Below are 22,769 nucleotides of genomic sequence, written 5' to 3' on the forward strand. Positions count from 1 at the left end.
ATATCGTTTCTAAGAAACTTTCGTACTCTTTAGCCCACCTTGATTCTGTCAACAGATTATCCCTAAACCGCACAGATAATATCTAACTTTAAGACGTTAAATATTCAATTTTAAACTATATTCTCTAGTGATAAAGTCTAATTTCCAATGCCTTCATTAAGAAAGGATAAATCATAAAGTCAAATAAATTTCAACTTTAACTCCAAGGTGTAAAGACTTATTTGGAATATACGTTAGTAAGTTTTTTTGTAAGGATTTTCGCTTGAGCGAAATTTTGGCGGCAACTCCTTGGAAGGTGTTCAATTGTATAAGGGTACAGCCACACTTGGGTTTTTCTTACGCAGAAGTGTGTTCGCATCATTGCTTCCTTTAAGGAGTTTATGTAAGATCGGTAGATGTTAAGATATTTTTTTAAGTAGTGTTACATTCAAATTGCCTATTATATTTACGTGTACGTTTATGATGAAATAAAATTTTACCAACGATTTTGTCACACCCTCTTTTCCTTCCCACCCTTTTCTTTTAAATAAAGGATGGATAATGGAAGTGAACTTGACGGAGGAGGTAAATCATAGTAAGAGAAAATATTCTCTTTCTGTGAGTCCCCTACTCTGTCGATCAGAGGTGGGTAACTCAAATTGCAAATGAATATGGGCAGCATTCGCTTCGCTATTTCTGCGAATTCAAGTGGTCGATCGCTCGGTTGCCACTTTATGATATAAAAAAACCTATGAAAACCCAGATTGATTCAGGCACTAATCTACTAGATGAAATTGTTGAAAAATTTTAAGCCGTTGTTTAAGTGCTTTGTGTCGATTTAAAATAGCCAATGTAATTCTAGGTAAGAAGACAAATCGAATGACATCTCACTCGTCAAAAACTTTAAAAAAAGTTAAATAGTTAAATAGTTTAGGTCAGGGATCCCCAAACTATTTTGGACAAGTGATCTCTTTTCCAAAATGAACTGTTACCTCAGACCCCTCCATGGCCAAATTACCTACTTTTAAGATCAATTATTATTATTATTTTTCATTCGGACTTAGGTCAATAGAAAAAAAGACGTCGCGTCGGAGTGAGAATTAGCAATGCTTTAAGTTCTATATCGATCCCTTGGCGTCTATTGGGAATCCACCACTTTGGGAATCCCTGGTTTAGGCTCTAGGACCTCATAATAAATTTACATACATACAAGTCTACATACATAAAAAACAAATTACAAACGCGCGAAAAACATTACCCTCTTGTCATTTATTTATTACAGTGGTTTAAAAATAAATATTACTTCCTTCGTTTCTTAACTATCTTTCTAACTTCTTGTCTGTTATGTTTAGTGTGAGTTTTCATGGCTGAAAAATTCATGTAAAAACAAGATTATCTGTCTTATTCTGCCTGAAAAAAACCAGATAAATATCTATGCTTTAGTTGTGGAATCAAACTGTTTAGCCATACCAACTAAGCCGTAAAAACTAGTCTTGTATATTTTGTAGTTATTATAATTGTTTAAATTTATATCCATCCCTTTACACGTGGTGTCAATAACGCGAGAAATCTATTTGTTCGAGCTCGCAATAAACGCCCATAAATAATACCAATGCAAACAGCCGCCATATTGTGGTAAACAAACATTTCGCGCCCTTTCTCTGTTTGCGCAGTTGGCAGTATTGAAGGCCGTCACTAAACTGTATAATAATGATACATTGATTTATTTTTATTGATATTTTATTTAGGAAAAGGAACAACTAGACTTTACTAATATCTTACTAATAGTATAAATTAGCTGCCAGTCGATGTCTCGAATACAAGTAGTCGCCCGCGACACCGTCCACGCGGAATTAAAAAAAAACTTAATTGGTTACCTATGTGTTCTTACAGACTACATCTATGCCAAATTTTATCAAAATCCTTTGTTCCGTTCCGGAGATACTTTCAAACAAACATCCATCCATCCATCCATCTAAACATTCGCGTTTATAATATAAGTAAGATGCGAAAGTTTAGATTGATGGATGGATGTTTGTTAGAAGGTATCGCTGGAACGGATCAACGGATCTCGATGAAATTTGGCACAGATGTAGAACATAGTCTGGTAGAACACATAGACAACTAATTAAGTTTTTTTTAAAACCCGCGTGGACGGTATCGCGGGCGACAGCTTGTTTTCGATACATCTAACTAGTAGCCCAATTTTCGTCCATCCGTCGTCACATCACAATAGCGGTTGACAAAAGGTGCCGACAAGCTTTACGTTTCTACCCACAAATGGATACTCGGAAATTTGTGTTGAAAAAAAAAATTAACCGCCATAGAAACTTTAATGGTGTTCCCCGATGCGAGAAATTTGCCACAATAGAACACCCCTAGTTGACAATTATCACGCCTGAAATTAATTCTTTTGTGGCCGATAATGTATATTTGCGTATATATAGTATATATGTAATAAATACTAGTTTATATATATATTTTATACTAGTTGTCGCACGCGACTCCGTCCGCGCAGAATTTAAAAAACCGAATTAGTAGCATATGTGTTCTTCCTGACTATGTTGTACATCTTTGCCAATTTTCGGCGCGATCCATGCAGCCGTTCATCCATTCAAACATTCGCATTTAAATTATTGCTAAGACTATCAGTTTAATGTAAAATAAAATCTTATTATCGTTGATTAAATTTTGTCTATTTCTTACTGTTTTCTATATTACCTTAAAAGTTGTCTGTTTTCAAGAAGTATCTTTTTTCTTAAATTTTTAGCCTTAAGCCTTAATAGGCTTTACAAGAAACTAGCGGTCGCCCACGGCTTCGGCAAAGCAGAATTAAAATAAAAGTAGCCAATAACATGCCCTCGTGCATCAGCTACCTTCCAGTCCAAGTCCCGTAAAAACGGTCCAGTCCTTCCGGAGATTACCCGGAACAAACGCAGCCTTGCGTACAGACATCCAGATAGACGAACAAAAATTTAAAAATTGGTTTAGCGTTATCACTTACGCAAATAATCATATACGAATTTTTTTTTGCGATGTTACAAACAGACACTGAAATTTTATTTATATGCATAGATTTTACAATAATACAGTTCATTCTTGAAGAGTATTAAAGTAAGTTAAAGTTTGTATTTTTTCAAAGCATTATATCAACTTAGTAGGTATAAACAGTAGCCATGTCTTGTTTGTTTTCGTAACTTGAACGCATCCGAAAAAAATATTGCTATCGGACACGCACGTTTTGAATGCAGACCCAAAATCGTGTCTTATTGTTCGCGATGACAGTTCGCTAAACATTCCTACTCTATGGTCTACATTTCAATGAAAGCTTTTGAAATTGGAACGTCTCTATTTCGAAATTCGAAAATTGAACGGTTCACTTTCGTTTGTTGTAAAATATTTAACGTTAAATGATATTTATTTTATGCCAGCGTTAAGTTATTGATATAAAACTTTTTTCTATTATTCTTCTTATAGTTATACTCTATAATAAGTGTCAATATGGTATTCGAACACAAAGGATTTGAGTTTCAGAAAATTAAAGGCAGGAATATTAATTAATTTCATCTTAATTACCAAACTAAATGCAATTCGAATAAATAAAATTAGAAGTAATTTTAAAAAGATATCATAGTTTTTAGCTGTTATTTGGTTAATTATTTTGATTGAATATATATTTGGTAAAGTACATCTATTACTTGTTAAGATAAAAAGTAACCATAACAAAATCAATATATAAAACGTATAATAAAGATTAATCCAAAAGCCCTAAATATCAGATATTCCCAAAGGGCCAAGGGAAAACAATTAGAGGTCCGGGGGCGCAGTGGCTGACAGGATACTAAAAGGAAATCAGTTCGATTCCCTAAGGGAGTAACCGGATACTCTCATTACTTGTGTAACTACGGGATAAATGATTTCGCGGTACAAATGATAAGATATAAGCGGAAATTAAATAAGTTACTGCTCCACACAAAGTCGTTAAGTGTTTCCCTTAGTTTTTTTTTTACATTAAACATCGGATTTGAAAGTTTGTCATTGCTGTTTTATAATTTCTCGACTTGATTACCTTCAAATTTAAGAGTGCGAGGTTCGCTTACTTTTGTAAATTTTTACCGTGTTCTTCAACTGCTCAAATAGTGCATCCCTAATATTAACTTATATAATATAGGAACGGCTAAAACACTCACGTATACATGTCCGGTGTCGGCACCGACTAGTTTCAAGCCCATCGGGGGCCCTTCATCAGGGTGAGTGGGACTGGTATTATTTCGCCCACACTGCCCGTCGCTCTCTGTCACAATGTCTCACGAAAGTTTGAATAATTGAATCCCTAATATTTATTTTAATAAAACATAGTCACTATTTTTAATACAAGTATTACCATTCTGCAGGTCCTGGGTTCAAAATCCGCCATTTACAATATGTTTTTCGATATAAGACTTACATATTATGTACATTTATCCGACGTTTTTTCGGTGAAGGAACACATCGTGATGCAAACTGCACATATCTGAGAAGAAATTCAAAGATATTTGTGAAGTCAACCTGTACAGATCCAGCGTGGTTGACTAAGGCCTAGTCACCTCTAACTTAGGGTAGGCTCCGAGACCTTCAGTGGGGACGTATAGTGAGCTGATGATGATGATGAGGAATTACCATTTAACAAATAATGTATTGTACGCGTTATCTTATAAATTGGACCACAATCTGAGGCATCCCCTGAGAACAGAGCCGGCTAATGGCGCGCGTGTTACACTCATAGTCAAAGTTGTGGTCACAGTTCACAGATTGTGCTAAATGATCTTTGAATATATTTTAATTATTTTTTTTATAAAGTGGCAAACGAGCAAATGGCCCTAGAATACGTCGAAATAGCGAAGTGACCGTTGCCCATAGACATCCACAATTGCAGATGTGTTGCCTTCTTTTAATCAATGGAGGATTTTAAGCACAGAAATCCCCTTCTTATGCATCTCCTCCTCCGTCATATCCACATTCCCTTCCATCCTTTTTTTATAAGAAAAGGGTGTGAAGGATAGTGGACTAAAATTAGGCCTCTCGCACCACAATCATCAGACGAAACGCGGAATTGCTTCTTATTCTTCTTTTGTTTGGACGTGGTATTTCACCGGACGAGCCGGACTATTTGTGCAATAGATGTTCTTGTTGCTGGCATTTACCACTGTTCAGTTAATTTGTACAACGCTTGCTCATTATTAATTTACATAAGGCAACCTACAAACCTATAAAAATTAATATTATAAAATTACGCCAACATAAATTGTATCCTCAAGTAAGCTAGAATGCAGTGAAATGTTTTTTCGCATGGTATAACATCCGTTGATTGTTTTTTTTTTTTCACTTCGCGTGCAAACTGAGCCATTTAAATGCATTTAAAAAAGAAGTAAAAAATGCTTCCATTAACTTTGTTATACTTCTTGCATTTCTTCGTGTTAACTTTCTGCTGACAGATAGATTGATATTTATATACTGAGAAACCAGACTTCAGAGCAACAGAGCGTATATATGTTTTTTTTCTCTAGAAATATTAGAAATATAGGTTTAATCTGTTATGTGTTCAACACGTTATATTTCTGCCAGTTAAAAACAAACTTTAATTAATTATTTAATAGCGATAATATTGAAAAAAACGTTTTAATATATCTTGAGTTGGTTGCGTTGAAATAAACAAACGCTGCAGAAGTTTTATTTAGGTGAGTGAATTTTATAATTTGATCATAATATAAAATAGTGGCTGTCATCCACGACTCCGTACGCGCGGCATTAAAAAAAAACTTAATAATTAGCCTATGTGTTCTTTTAGACTTTTCTACATCTGAGCCAAATTTCATCAAGATCCTTTGAGCCGTTCCGGAGATACCTTCAAACAAACATGTATCCATCTAAACTTTCGCATTTATTAAGTAAGATTATTAAAACAGATCAATTTTCTTACATAGCTACAAAATGCCAAAGGCTGACAAATATTGGGCATGGACAGAGAAGCACTGTTATGATGCATTTGTTGGCTGGCATACGTTGGCATAGAAAATTACAGAAAGAAATGGCAAGACAGTTACAGTCCTACAAAGATGTCTACGGTGGAAGGCGCTGCTGTGTTACCAACATTACGAAAATGATCTTGTGACATTTTTTGACTTTGATAGAAGGGCGCTAGTGAACTGTCATAATTTAGTTTTATTTTTATCCACCGAGTCAGATATATTTGTCGATATAAGTAACAATGATCGTATGATACTTTGTTTTTAATTAACAGGGCTAATAACCACGCTTATGACCAACAATAAAATATTCTATTATATTCGGAACGAATAATGGATTAAAATAATTATAACATCTAGACTTAGATAAAGCGTATTAATCTTTGCCAACAATACCGGCCACGTGGCACACGAGGGAGCCATAAATGTGAAATGAATTAATTCCCCGACCATAGAGAAGCCGTATGTTTCGATTGCAATCTTTTAGCTTCGCGTGCGATTGGACAAAGGCAACTCTCACGCACTGCCATTGTTCAGTGTTACAATTCAAGAAAATATAATTAAATGTGATTGAAATTTACTCTGTGATAAAATTAAATAGTATCACTTACTGACGTTGGTATAATATTAGTAATGAATAAAGTATTACTGTTCGTATAATATTATTTCTAGGATATTTTTTTAGTAAAGGTGGCACATGAGCCACCTGTATTCGCTAAAATAGCAAAGTGCTCGACTGCTCATAGAAATCATTTACTGTTGTAATCAATTGCTTCAATTTTTTTCTTTAAATAGATAAAAATGAGGACTATCCGATAAAAAAATCTGTAGGTATTTTTAGCCGACTTTAAAAATTAGCAAGTTATCAATTCGACTGTATTTTTTTTTTCTTGAATTAGAAACGATAGGTCAATTTTTTTTATTTTTACTTTTGTGGTAAAATTGACAAGGAAAAGTTCTTTTATGTTGGTTTCTCACAGTAAAAATTTCTGTTTTAAAATATTATCTTTAACAACATATTTTGACTTTGATCTCAGAAACATACAGATGATAGATAATTTTATTTCGTTGTTTACTACAATTTGACGACTTATAACGAAGGTGTTTTTGATACATCAAAGGTGTTTTATATTTTTTTATAAAATTTATTGTTCCGACCAACAATTAAGTTTTCCTGTGCTAACAATCCTCAAACGGCATTTATGAGTGCACGTTCGTATGACGAATTGAACGCAATTCGTATTTATCCAGTCACGTATTGGTGACGTTTGAATTTGGAACTCGCTTTCGGCGGGCTTTTGTTAATTTTAAATGTCATAGAGTTTGTTTTTAATTTTTTATATTGCAGTGACAGTGATCCAAATGCAATTGTTTTTATTAAAAATCTAACTAATATTATAAACTAGCTTTTACCCGCAACACCGTCCGCGCGGAATAAAAATAGAAAACGGGGTAAAAATTATCCTATGTCCGTTTCCTGGTTCTAAGCTACCTGCCCACCAATTTTCAGTCAAATCGATTCAGCCGTTCTTGAGTTATAAATAGTGTAACTAACACAACTTTCTTTTATATATATAGATGCGAATATTAAATGGATGGATGTTTGAAGGTATCTCCGGAATGGCTCAACGGATCTTGATGAAATTTGACACAGATGTAGAACATAGTCTGGAAAAACACATAGGCTACTTATTAAATTTTTTTTAGTTCCGTGCGAACGCAGTCGCAAGCGACAGCTACTTGATAAAAATTTGTGACAATTTAAATTGCATTTGTAGATGATATTTTTCAAGTCACACTTTCATTTTTTAGTAGGTGATTCCGTTTCCGTCTCATCTAATGTCTATGTCTAAAAGTCGCATTCATGTTTCTAACATGTCAAAAAAAAATACAAAGTGTAATGACCATAAACATATAGCTAACGTCAAAACTCATTTAATTTTATATTACAGTGAGTCGAAAACATTTCACAAACGATGATATGTATTATTTACTAACGCCTAGGTCTCAAACTAGACCTAATAATGTACTTAATATCAGTTCAAAGAAGAAATATAACTATCCCACTCTAAGGCCAACTCAATGTTCACAAATTGAATTCTTGTTTGCTAGGCGGGATTGCCACGCCTCTATACCCTCCTATAGTGCATCTCTTTCGCACTTACCAAATTAGTAGGGATTCTATCACGCTCGCACGTCCAGCTATCGATTTTATAGCGGCTTGTTTACGCGACCGAATTCCGTTGGTCGTCGTTTATGAGTGTCGCCTTTTGAATGTGACGTCTTTTTAATCTGTCCGGGTTATATGTAGTTGCGGGTTTATTTATGATGTTGCCAGCATCGAGTGGCTCGCTTGGGTTCATTTACTCTATGGTTTTTTATTCTTTTGTTTTTTGACACTCAGTAGCAGAATAGGGGCCTAATGTGAATTTATAGTTTTTATACGTCTTCAATGCTACAAGATACCATTGTATTGTAAGTGTTATACTGCAGCATGTTTAGTATAGTTTTGTTACTAATATTATAAATGCGAATGTTCGGATGGATGGATATTTGTTAGAAGGTACCTATCTCCGGATCGATACAACGGATCTTGATGAAATTTGAAATGGATATAGAACATAGTCTGGTAGAACACATAGACTACTTTTTATTTTTTATTTTGCACGGTTGGTTGCGGGCGACAATTTGAAAATAGAATTACGAACTCATTACTAGGCATATTGAAAATATAGACACGACAGTTATTTATGCTTCAAGATAGACCTTACAATTTGCTTGCTCTATACATAAACAATAAAAAATATCTTGTTTAGGTAAACAAATTTAATTTATACTTAAGTTATTTACGCGCTATAAAATATTAAAACATTTTAAAAGTAAGTAAGCGGAAAATTGAGATTATTAAGTCTAGTAAATAAACTTTTGTTTATCTTTAATTTCCCAATTTAAAGCAAGTTTGAAATGTTGGAAGACATACACGAAGATACTGAACATATTGCAAAATATAATTTTACTTAGGTACCTACATAACGTAAATAATGAATGATAGCGAACTACGAATATTATAATAAATATAAACGGGGCAGATGTTCACATATTCCCACTGGCTAATAACAATAAACAGACAAAAAACATTACCCTCCTGTCAGTCGGGCAAAAACATCGGTACGCCCCAAACCCCTGTGGACAATACCGCCCCATGACGCCCCTTGCACCCGCAAACACTCGGGTTAATAACAGTATTTATGTCTACACAGTAGTAAATACGGAAAGAAATTAAATAAGAAACAATTACATACAGACAAACAACTTTTTTTATATAGCGAAAGATAACAAACGAATTGCCAATTGAATTTGAAGACATCAGTTGCGTATGCGCAATGCAGATGCGTTGCCTACCTTTAATCGACTGAGGATGAGACACATAGGAAGGGGAAATATCCTCTTTCAATCATCTCCTCTGCAAGATACACTTCCCTTTCTCATTCCTTGCTTATAAGAAAAGATGGGAGGAAACTAGAATGTGCACTCATCAGACTGTACCGAGACTAACTTTGCACTTAAGATCGTATTATCCGACGTTCTTACGGTGAAGAAAAACATCGTGATGCAATCTGCATCTGTGAAGAAATTCAAAGATATGTGGTGAGGTCAATTTACACTTGGCCAGCACGGTTGACTATGGCCTAGTCACCCCTAACTTAGTGTAGGCTTCGAGCTTCTCAGTGGAGATATAGTGAGCTGATGATGATTGCAGTCGCTTAGCGACTAAAGTCTCCCGGTTTCGAAGATTTACATACCCTTGTGTACGAAGGGCTTAGTTGAAATGTCAAGTTAAGAAATTCGATGTAAATAATTTCAAACAATAACATAACAGCTTGAAACAAACTTAAGTTAATTGCTTACTTAATTCTGTATTATACATTTGTAAAATAACTTTTATTCTAAAAATCTAATTAATTTAAACTTGATTAATTTGTACTTGATATTGTAATTAGGTTTCAGCGTTAACTTAAGCCTTTTATCTTTAACTATGTAACTCAAATCTTAAGCTTTGATAACTTGATTTAAGTTATCCATTGTTAAGTAAGGGTTTTATAATGTTAATTTTATACATGTGGCTTATGGATTACGTGTCCAAGTAACATTGTTATGCTTTATTTCAATACAAGACTTAAATATTAAATTTATTCAGTATGTCTTCGGAAAAATCTAAGTTTTTGTGCACTTTGCGATACAATTGTAAATATCTGTAATTTTATTATAGTAATTAATTACATAAGTGTCGGTGGCTCAGAGGTTAAGCACTTGAATTGCAATCTGCAGGTCCTGGGTTCGAATCCCACCATGTACCAATGCGTTTTTCGATTTTCGATTTACATATGTATACATTTATCCGACGTTCTAACGGTGAAGGAAAACATCGTGATGCTGCACATATCTGAGAAGAAATTTAAAGATATGTGTGAAGTCAACCAACCCGCACTTGGCCAGCGTGGTTGACTATGGCCTAGTCACCCATAACTTGGGGTAGGCTCCGAGCCCCACAGTGGGGACGTATAGTGAGCTGATGATGATGAATTAATTACATTATTCAAACTTTCGTGACACATTATCAATAACTTATATAGGAGTTGTTAGTGAGCGACGGGCCGCGGCAATGGAGACAAGTTATTAATTTCTACTGGCGCACTGGCCAAAATTTCGACAAGACTGTCCAAGCGCCTTTGATTTGTGCAGAAATACCGACACCGCTCCGAAGTGAGGCAAGTGTCAAGCTATAGGTAGCCTAAATGTTGCTCTATCGTTGGTGGTTGAGCGCGCAAAAGTTTGTGCCGAGCGAAAGCAAGCAATACAAATACCTATGCTGTCCATACGTTGGTATTCACTCGGCCAACATGTACAACGGGCATAACAAACAAATCTTTAAGTTCTTTAACCTTCAAAGTAGTATTCTATCGAGAAGGCTTGCATTGTACTTTAGTAATACGGTAGCAACAATCAAAGATGACGCAGCATTTTGAGGTTATAGTTACCAACGGCCAATTAGAAGGTAGACGGTTCCATACAATGGCGCGAAGATTTTTAGTGACGTAACGGAGTTCCAAATTTAAATTTTACTTATTTTTAAATAAAATTGTCTTAAAGACCAGTATTAAGTGTATTTTATTTTAATAATTTTTTGACAAATGGGGCATTTGAACAGTAGGTACTGTTTTAGTGAGTTACTGTGAGTTTCTGAGACAATAATCTCCCGTATACAACATTTTGTTATCTCTGTTACGTCAAAAGGAATGACAGGAACGACAATAAGTTTTATACGGAGATCTTGTGGTCAGAAACTCACGATTAGTTATTAACTAAATTCAATAAAATCTTTATATATAAAAGAAAGTCGTGTTAGTTACACTATTTATAACTCAAGATCAGTCGAACTGATTTAGCTGAAAATTGATGAGGAGGTAGCTTAGAACTAGGAGACGGACATAGGCACTTTTTTATCTTGTGTGCTTTTTTTTTATTCCGCGCGGACGGAGTCGCGGGTAAAAGCTAATTATTATATAAACGATTAATTAAATATCTGCCTTTAATAGAATTTAATATTGCGATGACGAATCGTGTCGACGCAAAATGAAATAACCTATTTTTTTGATTATCGAATAATTCAACAACTAAACCAAAAGATTACGACTATTTCTTTTGTATCGTAGTTTAATTATTAACACTCTAATGTAATAAATTATAAATTGCTAATTATAAAATAGTTAACATTATTAAAAAACAATACGAAATTTTTAACACTGGCAACATTAAAAATATTTTGACAGCAGTAATAAATTTTGCAATGGATTGTCAAAAGAGTAATTAGGAATCTAATATAGATTCATATTATTCATGGATCATTAGAATCTGGCGCCCCATCACTATACAATCATTATCGAGTCTGTACAACTAGTGATGGGACATGCATACTGCGTAAATCTATCTAACTGTCGCCCGCGACTTCGTCCGCACGGAAAAAAAATAAGTAGCCGATGTGTTTTTCCAGATTATGTTCTACAATTTTGTCAAATTTCTGGAGATACCAAGCATCCATCCATCTATCCATCTAAACTTTTGCATTTATAGTACTAAGTTGTCGTTCCGCGCATTATAAAAAAAACGTAATAAGTAGCTTAAGTGTTCTTCCAGACTATGTTCTACATGTGTACCAAATTTCATTAAGATTTGTTGAGCCGTTTCGGAGATACCTTCTAACAAACATCCATCGATCTAAACATTTGCATTTATAATATTAGTAAGAGTAAGAAGTACGATAGAAATATTGAAAATTATTTAGTAATTTGGAGAATCGGAGACCTAATTGACTACGAAGAATAATTTCTCTACGTAATGATGTTCCTAGGTATCCTTACTAAGAGTTGACATGTTTAATTTAACATGACCGCATTTCAATTGGTATTGTTTGCCGAATTTTCTCACTTACTAAGAATTAAAACAATATTAGTAACATATTTCTTTATAACATTCGCTCGACGAACATCGACAATTATTTAAAAAAACAATTAAAAATATATTTACAGACATCTCTAATACTTTAACGCGAGATTAAAGATTGTATGATTGATTTAATATTATCAAAAGAGCATTCGATATACTTCTGTACTTACAATAGTGTTGTAATGCATCATTCGATTTTAACGATTCGATTCATTATCGTATCAAAATACGTTTATAATGAAAAAAAATCGATGTACAATTTAAAAGGATGTCTTAAAACAAGGATACTTTCAATATAAACAAAGTTATTATAATTTAAAAAAAAAAACTTGAGAGGTGTCAAGGGACACCCGGATGGAACGAAGTTCCTTTCTATTAATTAGTGATGGAACCAATGTTTATTAAATGAATAAAAAACTTAAGTCTTCACAAGAAGTACATTTTATTTCTATGAATTTTCGTTATATATTGTCAGTTCGTTGCCATGGTGAAGTAGCGCTCATTCGTCGTTAACATACTTACTATAGCAATAGTGTCGTGACAACTTTTCGTAAGAATTTTTTCCGTCTAGCCCCATTTCACAACGCGCGATAAGGAACTTCGTTCCAAAATCAGTAAGATTAAATTTTTATAAATATTGCTATCACAGTTAGTTGTATGAAACTTGACAAGGATGGCAATATATTGGTTGTACGAGTGTACATTATTAGAGCGTCGGTGGTACAGGGGTTAAGCACTTGACTTGTAATCTGCAGATCTTGTGTGTTACCAATGTATTTTTCGATTTACATATATACATTTATCTGTCATTCTTACCTACTGTAAAGCAAAACATAGTGACGCAACTGTGCAGAAAATTAACTTATTCACAATTAAGTTTTGGAACGAAGTTCCTTATCGCGCGTTGTGAAAGAGGGCTAGACGGGAAAAATTCTTACGAAAAGTTGTCACGACACTTTTTGCTATAGACGAATGAGCACTACTTCACCATGGCAACGACGTGACAATATATAACGAAAATTCATAGAAATAAAATGTACTTCTTGTGAAGACTTAAGTTTTTTATTCATAGAATAAACATTGGTTCCTTCACTAATTAATCGAAAGGAACTTCGTTCCATCCGGGTGTCCCTTGATACCTCTCAAGTTTTTTTTAATTCCACATGGACAGAGTCGCGGGCGACAGCTAGTTAATTTATAATTACCATCGTATTTATATAAAACTAGCTGTTAGTAGACTCCGTTCTCATGGAATTAAAAATAAACGTAATAAGTAGCCTATGTGTTCTTCCAGACTATGTTCTACATCTATCCCAAATTTCATCATGACTTCAAACAAACATCCATCCATCTAAACATTCGTATTTATAATAATAATATGATTACTTACCAAGATAAATTAATTTAAATCCTCACAAACAAAAAGAAATCCGACAAAAGATTGTTTAAAAAATAATCTGAATACATTCAGAAATTATAATCTGGTAATAGATTTGTATTACGCGTGTTATTTGTAACTAAATCGAGTGATCAAAACGAAGTCTTTATCAATAATTACCCAAAAATTTTACCGATAACAAAACTGTTTGGCAACGCTTTAGGAATTTATCTATGACAAGATGTCGGTGATATGAATTATTGATCACTTATTAATCTAATTACAAAAAAAAAAAAACAATTTTATGATAGCTACCAAATATAACATACTAGCTTTTACCCGCGACTCCGTCCGCGCGGCATAAAAGATAGAAAACGGGGTAAAAATTATCCTATGTCCGTTTCAGTCAAATCGATTCAGCCGTTCTTGAGTTATAAATAGTGTAACTAACACGACTTTCTTTTATATATATAAATTAATGTATGTTTGAGAACAGTAAAAATTGAATTGCACATAGCAATATATGTAATAGCTTTTGTCCGCAACTCCGTACATGCGGAATCTATCTATCTATATCTATATATATAAAAGGAAGTCGTGTTAGTTACACTATTTATAACTCAAGAAAGGCTGAATCGATTTGACTGAAAATTGGTGGGCAGGTAGCTTAGAACCAGGAAACGGACATAGGATAATTTTTACCCAGTTTTCTATTTTTTATTCCGCGCGGATGGAGTCGCTGGTAAAAGCTAGTTAAAAATAAAACTACTTATAAGTAGCCTATGTGTTCTACCACACTATATTCTTATGTTGAACCGTTCCGGAGATACCTTCAAACATCTATCAATCCATCAAATATTTTTCAGTTATAATATTAGTAAGATATCGTCTTCCCTCTCATTATCTGACAAAAAAGAGATAACAATATGTTTTATACAGGGTCTAAAAACCAAAGATAAATAAACTAAGGTATATTATTTTTTCAATATTTCTAGTAAAACAGTTTTTCTAATGTTACTATATAAAATAATAATTTTTATTTCAATGATATCGTTTTATTTTTTTCTTTCAAAAAATAAAAATATTTTCCACCATTTTTTTTTATCTGTTTACTAAATTTCCGATCAATGTGATAAATAAAAAAATAAATAAATAGTAAAATAAGGCCAACTAAGAAATTTTCGAACGTAACGCAGTTCGTCAGTGGTTAATGGTTAGGAACGAGATTGTTTGGAACATTGTTAGACGAATATTATTAATTAAAACGTATACTGAAGGGTAGCCAGTTAATTAGGCTGCATACAAACGGATCAAACGTTCAACTAAAGACGAGATAACGCCAATTAAAACGCAGATTTTTTTTATCTGTGATTTTTATCGCTGATTTAAAAATTTAAGGGATGATAGCCCCAGTTGATGTTTGGCTAACGCAGTAATATTATGCTTTTTGATCGACTACACAGAAGACAGGGCTGAAATGGAAGCAATTCCGCGTTTCGTTTGATGAGTGTGACTGCGCAGACCTAAATTAAGCCCACTTTCCCTTCCCACTCTATTCTCTAAGGAAAGTATGTGAATGGGAAGTGGGTCTGACGGAGGAGTCGACGTATAGGAAGGGGAAATATTCTCTTCCTGAGCGTATCCGCCTCCATGGATTAAAGGTAGAAAACGCATCTGCGCAGATGTCTATGGGCAGCGGTCACTTCGCTATTTCGGTGTATTTAGATGGCATAAAGCATAACCTTTCTCTGTCGTCTTCAGAACATCATACTTAAGTTTCGTTACAAGCTATCATACAGTTTAGGAACTACTATACCTACTATATAAACAGACTTATAGAAAAAACCAACTGTCGCCCCCGCCTCCGTCCGCGCGGAATTAAAGAAAACGTAATAAGTAGCTTATGTGTTCTTCAAGACTAAGTTCTACATCTGTGCCAAATTTAATCGAAATCCATTGAGCCGTTCTGGAGATACCTTCTAACAAACATCCATCCATCCATCTAAACATCTGCATCTATATATTAGGTCCTTACATATGAAATTGGCGTTTTTCGTACTGGCCACTTTAATCACGAATTTCTCCTCTTTGGTTAGGAATTCCAAATTAAAATTTTTACAGCTATAGACTCATGTATTTGTGGTTCGATGACCGTCATTCATTTGTTTTTTTTCTTCTGTTTTTTTCTGTTTGCTTCACTCTTTTTACAAAATGGAAAACTTAAAATATCGCATTATTTACGAGTACGAGTTCCGCTGTGGCACTAGTGCTGCGGAAACGACTCGAAGGGTGAATGATGTGTATGGCGGTCGTGTTGCAAAAGAAAACACAGTTCGTTTTTGGTTCCAACGTTTTCGTTCTGGAAATTTCGATCTGCAGAACAAGCCCCGTGGACGGCCTGAGACTCAAGTTGATAATGAAGAGTTGAAGGCTATTGTGGAAGCGGATCCATCGCAAACCACGTCCGAGTTAGCTGCAGGCTGCGATGTTAGTGATAAAACTGTTTTGATTCACTAGAAGCAAATTGGGAAGATTAAAAAGCTTGAAAGGTGGGTACCTCACGAATTGACTGAAGCAAACCGGCAAACGCGCGTCGACTGTTGCGTTACATTACTAAACCGGCACAATAATGAAGGTATTTTAAACCGAATCATTACCTGTGATGAAAAATGGGTTCTTTACGATAATCGGAAGCGCTCAGCGCAATGGTTGGATCCTGGCCAGACAGCCAAATCCTGCCCCAAGCGAAAATTAACCCCAAAAAAGTTACTTGTAAGCGTTTGGTGGACTAGTGCCGGTATTGTTCATTACAGTTTTCTCAAATCTGGCCAGACTATTACGGCTGATGTCTATTGTCAGCAATTGCAAACCATGATGGAAAAGCTAGCGGCTAAACAACCTAGGCTGGTCAATCGCTCCACGCCACTGCTGCTTCACGACAACGCTAGACCACACACTGTGCAACAGACGGCTACTAAATTAGAAGAGCTTCAATTGGAAAGTCTAAGACATCCTCCGTACTCCCCGGACCTTGCTCCAACAGATTACCATTTTTTTCGAAATTTGGATAACTTCTTGCAAGGGAAAAAATTCAACTCCGATGGGGCAGTCCAAATCGCCTTCAAAGATTTTATTGATTCCCGTCCGACTGGTTTTTTTAGTAAAGGGATCAATGAACTACCTATGAGATGCCAAAAGTGCATAGAGAATAATGGTTCATACTTTGATTAATTAAATATATTATATTAAAAAATATTCGACTTTTTGTTCCTCCCATACAAAACGCCAATTTCATATGTAAGGACCTAATATATAAAAGTTAGTTGTGTTAGTTACACTATTTATAACTCAAGAACGGTTGAATCGATTTGACTGAAAATTGGTGGGCAGGTAGCTTAGAACCAGGAAACGGACATAGGATAATTTTTACCCCGTTTTCTATTTTTTATTCCGCGCGGACGGAGTCGCGGGTAAAAGCTAGTTTATAATATTATAGTAATAAGAGTCAGATTATATCCTTAGATGAAAATTAGATTCTGTTTTATTTGTCTGTTTATCAAAAAAAATCTCTATTCTAACTTTAATCCATAACAAACAAATAATTAAATCTAATACATATAACGAGTGCAATAATAGAGCACACCTAATTAGCCAACCCTCTTGCAGTTAATTGGCCATTTGCAGCCACTTTGAATCTAAACGAGAGATTAAAAGACTCGAGGGTGGATCTATAATGCATCATTTGTTTTGTTTATTTTTTTTAAAACCCCAAAAAAGCTCAGTTAAACTGTGCGTGTGTAGACAACGTTTTAAATAACAGTTCTTCTAAATAAATATCATAACTGATAACAGTCATTTTTAGCCGACTTCAAAAAGAAGGAGGTTATCAATTCGACTGTATTTTTTATGTGTGTTACCGCGATACTCCGTCCCTGGTGGTCCGATTTTGATAAAAATTATTTTAATCGAAAGGAAGTGCTTGCAGATGGGTCCCATTTTTTTTTAAATAACTAGAAGACTAGTAGATTTTAAAATAATATCTTTATCATTATAAATGATATATTAAGAATTAAAGTTGTCAGAAGCATATTATATCTTTCATTAATCATTATCAAAGTATATCAACTACTGGCTGAAAAAAAATGATAATGTCGTAAAGAAAAAAAAAATTGCTCTTATCATTTATGTCTGTGAAATTTTCTTTTGTTATTTAATGTATACAAAAACAATCTTTTCGGACGTCTCTGTAGTTTTCTTTAAAATATGTGAGATAACATGTTTCAGATGTTTCGGTGGTGAAAACCCGTTTTCAACATGGTTATAACGTTTGGTATGATTACTACTAACACAATGGCAGATTTTCCATCTCTAAAAAATACTTTAACCTCTTAAACACATTATGAAATGTTTAAAAACAAAAAGGCTTTATTTATGATTCATCTTAGTAATATTATATTTAAGAATGTTTAGATGGATGGATGTTTGTTACAAGGTATCTCTAAAACAGCTCAACGGATCTCGATTAAATTTGACATAGATGTGGAGCAAAGTCTGGAAGAAGACATAGGCTACTTTTCTACACTCAATCGGACAAACAATGCCGCAGACAAAAGCTTGTGTAATATAAAGTATAGAAATATAATATAATTATTTTAAATTAGCTGTCGTCCGCGACTCCGTCCGCGCGGAATTAAACAAAAAATTAGTAGCCTATGTGTTCTTCCAGACTATGTTCTACATTTATGCCAAATTTTAACGAGATACATGCAGCCGTCCTAGAAATATCTTCTAACAAACATCCATCCATCCAAACATTCGCATTTATAATAATTAGTAAGACTTTGTTTTTATAATTATAGTCAAAGCTCAAGAGAAATACTAAAGTACTAATTAACCTAATAAACCTAAATTACCTCAATTTACTTATCCATTTAGAAAATACTAGGAAGTATATATCGAGGAAAGTTTAAAAAAAACTATGAGATGACCCAACAAAGATAAGTAACAATATATCAAAGCATACTGGGGTTTGAAAATCGTAAATTACAACCCCAAGTAGGGGCGTGTCGCTTTGGGCCACGCCTCTAAACTTAGGGGTGTTTTGTACCCCCGAAACTTGACAGGAGAGGCGGTAAGCGCCCGGGGGTCTCAAGTGGCTTGAATACAATGAAAAATTTATTACACTGTAGGTATTACTAACACTGCGTCTAAATTTTTACCCGACTGATAAGAGGGCAGTTTTTCGCTGTTTTTATGTATGTGGGTTGGTTGTACGTAAATTGGAATGTGATCTATTTGTATGAATTTTATCTTTTAACTGGACAATACAATTAATTAACCGATGATAGATTCCATAGTTTTTTAAAGACGTTTTAGGTAATCTGTAATAAAAAGAACTGTATTTTCAGGGAAGATATATTTTGAAGTTATAAGAAAAAACTGAACAATGTGAGAAAGTAAAAAAGGAAAAAGGTCAAAAAAGGCGTGAAGCGTACTGCCGTATAACCCCGGGACCACATTTACCGACGCAAAGAGAAAATTTTTTTTATTTAGTTTTTAAAATTATTAATTAAAAACGTAGTATTTTGTGTTACAGAAATGAAATTGAAAAATATTTTTACTTGCTATATTTAAAAACAGGGATTTTATTTTACATAATAGATGCGAAGTCAAATTAAAGTTTAACAGATAATAAATTAACAATGTTACTGGCCACTACGCTGCACCGTCCGACAACTTACAAAATGAAATTAAAAAGAAACCAGTTGCCGGAATGCTCCTCTATATAACAAGTTGTTGCGCGTAGCTCCTTCCGCGCGGTATTTAAAAAAAAACATTCGCATTTATATTAGTAAGAGTATTAAGATTAACTTTTCATATAACGATAAAACGCAAGTTCTAGAAAATTAATTTTAATTAAAAAAAAAATTCATTATAAAAAAAACAAAGAAATACAAACTAACACAAATAGAAACACTGACCGTAGATTTCTGAAAGTAAAATCCAGTTTAAAAATATTGTTATCTCTGTTTTGTCAAAGATAATGACAGGGATGACGATATGTTTAATATAGACATTTTATTCTCAGAAACCAACAGCAAAACGTAAAAAAATAAACCCATAGACAATAAATGACAATTTCAATTATATTGAATTCGACTATACAAGCAAATTGCTTACTGGTCTTTTTTATACCTATCTTACTAATATTATAAACTAGCTTTTACCCGCGACTCCGTCCGCGCGGAATAAAAAAAAAAAAAGAAAACGGGGTAAAAATTATCCTATGTCCGTTTCCTGGTTCTAAGCTACCTGTCCACCAATTTTCAGTCAAATCGATTCAGCCGTTCTTGAGTTATAAATGGTGTAACTAACACAACTTTCTTTTATATATATAGATAGATGCGAATGTTTAGATGGATGTATGTTTGTTTGAAGGTATCTCCAGAACGGCTCAACGGATGTTGATGAAATTTAGCATAGATGTAGAACATAGTCTGGAAGAACACATAGGCTACTTTTTGTTTTTTTTTTATTCCGTGCGGACAGAGTCGCGGACGACCGCTGGTACCTACTTGAATATTTTACCAAAATACGCGAAATAATTCCGTCCAAAGTCCGTCCGCTACAAAAACATTATTGCTATCGAAGATTTTCAAGAGAAATTTGGGTATTTTTTTAGTCGATTTCAAAAAGAAGGAGGTTATCAATTCGACTGTATTTTTTTTTAGTTTTGGTCACAAAGACAAATGAATCATTGACGAATACATAGGTATTATAAATAAATATATTATGTACATTAAATTGGTCTTTTTGTTGTTAATTATCAATTTTTTGTTATCGATATTTCCGACGAAATTGTCTTAATCTTGTGCCGATAAAGAATGCAGCTGATAAAAATATATATTTACAGCATACTTAAAATATAATACTAATTTTTGCTACTTGTCTTTAAAATGAGTATTTCTTTTGATAACATTTTTTAATTTTTTTTTAATGTTTCGGTTGACGTAAACTGTTAGAATGATGGTAGCATTGTGATTTAAAATATACCTAATTTTTTTTTTTTAATTGTAGGAATTCGATGTAAACTTATGCCGAATGAGTTTTTCATTTTAAACTTATTACGTATTTAGTTAATACACAATTAATAAAATGTAAATGTATGTATATACCGAATATCAAAAAAAATCTTATCCCGCGTTGATTATAATCTAATTTTTTGAATTTTTTCAGTCTGTCTGTAAATCCGCCTTTAATCTGAAACGGCTGGACTGATATTAACGGGACTTTTACTGAAAGGTAGCTGATGTATTTGGAAATATCGGTTACTTTTTTTGAAGTTTCATATCATATTAACTACAGTAGGTTTTTCGTACTTTTAAAAACATAACAATATGAAACAAATAAAATTAACCTATGTTTTCTTTTACATCTGTGCCAAATTTCATTAAGATCCGTTCAGACGTTCTGGAGAAACCTTCAAACAAACATCCATCCATCTAAATTTTCGTATTTATAATATTAGCAAGACACTGTAGTCGGGTTAAATTTCGGACGGGTTTTTTGTTTTTCAAAATAGTTTTCAACATCTGTATTTTAACCATTGATTCGGTTAAGAAAACAAAATAAATTAAATTTCATCAAATAAGCAGCTTATTTATCCTAGGCCTATTTTAACTTAACCACATATTTCGTATATGCTTTTAGAAATTCAGTATCAAATAAATGCAAAAAAATAGGCCTAAAATTTCGAATTTTCAATTACATAACTAAACCTACGCGGATAATTAAATACCTATATCCCTTGAATTTCATCATTTTTAACTTTTATTGTAAATTAAACTAACAGTGGTTTATCCTCAAGCTGCGTTATTAAAATTTATAATGTGGGTAACACTATAAGTATTGCCAAATAATTCAATGTCTTATTGTAGATGTTTAGATTTGTCGACGGCCGAAACGTACGAGTGAATTAAAAAAATATATATAATCTTTACTTAATTGAGAAATTTTGAAGTGCTTTAGGTTATTTCTGATTACTTACCTTTTTCAAAATGTTAAAATCCAAAGTTATAACCTCGTTCACCCAACACAGCCGATGAAAAGAACTTTAAAAAATTGCACTATTTAACCAAACGTCAGTACCAATCGATCACTTGACACGAAAACGATTATTGCGTTACTAATATCTTATCTGTGAACTTTATTTAAAAAAAAAACTATAAATTTCCTAATTACGTCCTTGCTGATTGACAAATCACAAATAAGTCTTAATTTTTAATTAATTCGTTGATATTTAGGTCGTATTGTTTAAATTATTATAATAATAATAATGAGCACATTGTCTTCTGATGGATTTACGAATTCAAAACAGTTGCAGTTCGTTTCGTTTTTCGATCGGGTCGGCCATAGACACGAACGCGCGCGTGGCTCGGGCGAGACTGCCGCGCGTCTGTGCCCCTCGCCTCGCCTCCCCACCCCGCCGCACTCAAACAATTTTTCAGGTAAAAAAATATAGGGAAAAAACTAGATAATGAACTAACCGCCTATGTTTATTATATAAATTTACTTTTACCTTTTTTTTAAGAAATTGCTCGTTGTCCGTGGGTGGAACAAAGGCGTGCTAAAGTAGGTGGTCCGGTTTAGTACGGATGATTTGACGCTGCTCTTTGTTTTAAGGGCGTTAAGGGCAAAGGCACGTGCCGGCGCCACACGGCTTTAAAAAAATACTTGTGTTTAATCTTTAACATTTCTTTTAATTAAATATAATTTTTACTTAGTTACCAAACAGTAATATTTGTGTTTTATGATATAAAAATTAATTTCATACGGGGAAAGTAATACATAGGTTTCTCAGGTATTAAAGTAATATAATGAAACCTATTCGTATAAACTTGGAA

At 33.7% G+C, this 22,769-nt stretch overlaps 1 protein-coding gene across 2 annotated transcripts in view; it reads right to left on the reverse strand.

The window, feature by feature from the left end:
• Positions 1–22,325, reverse strand: part of LOC106712205 (homeotic protein ocelliless) — a 47,725-nt gene extending 25,400 nt beyond the window's left edge. Inside the window, exon 1 of one of the 2 annotated variants that reach the window (XM_014504694.2) lies at positions 21,914–22,325. The gene's annotated coding sequence lies outside the window, so the exon portion shown is untranslated. Of the gene's footprint in view, positions 1–13,878; positions 14,010–21,913 lie in introns of those variants that run through there. The other variant, XM_014504695.2, reaches the window with a different exon arrangement.
• Between the last annotated feature and the right edge of the window lie 444 nt (positions 22,326–22,769).

Source organism: Papilio machaon, chromosome 27, assembly GCF_912999745.1.
Source record: "Papilio machaon chromosome 27, ilPapMach1.1, whole genome shotgun sequence".
Lineage (NCBI taxonomy): Eukaryota > Metazoa > Arthropoda > Insecta > Lepidoptera > Papilionidae > Papilio > Papilio machaon.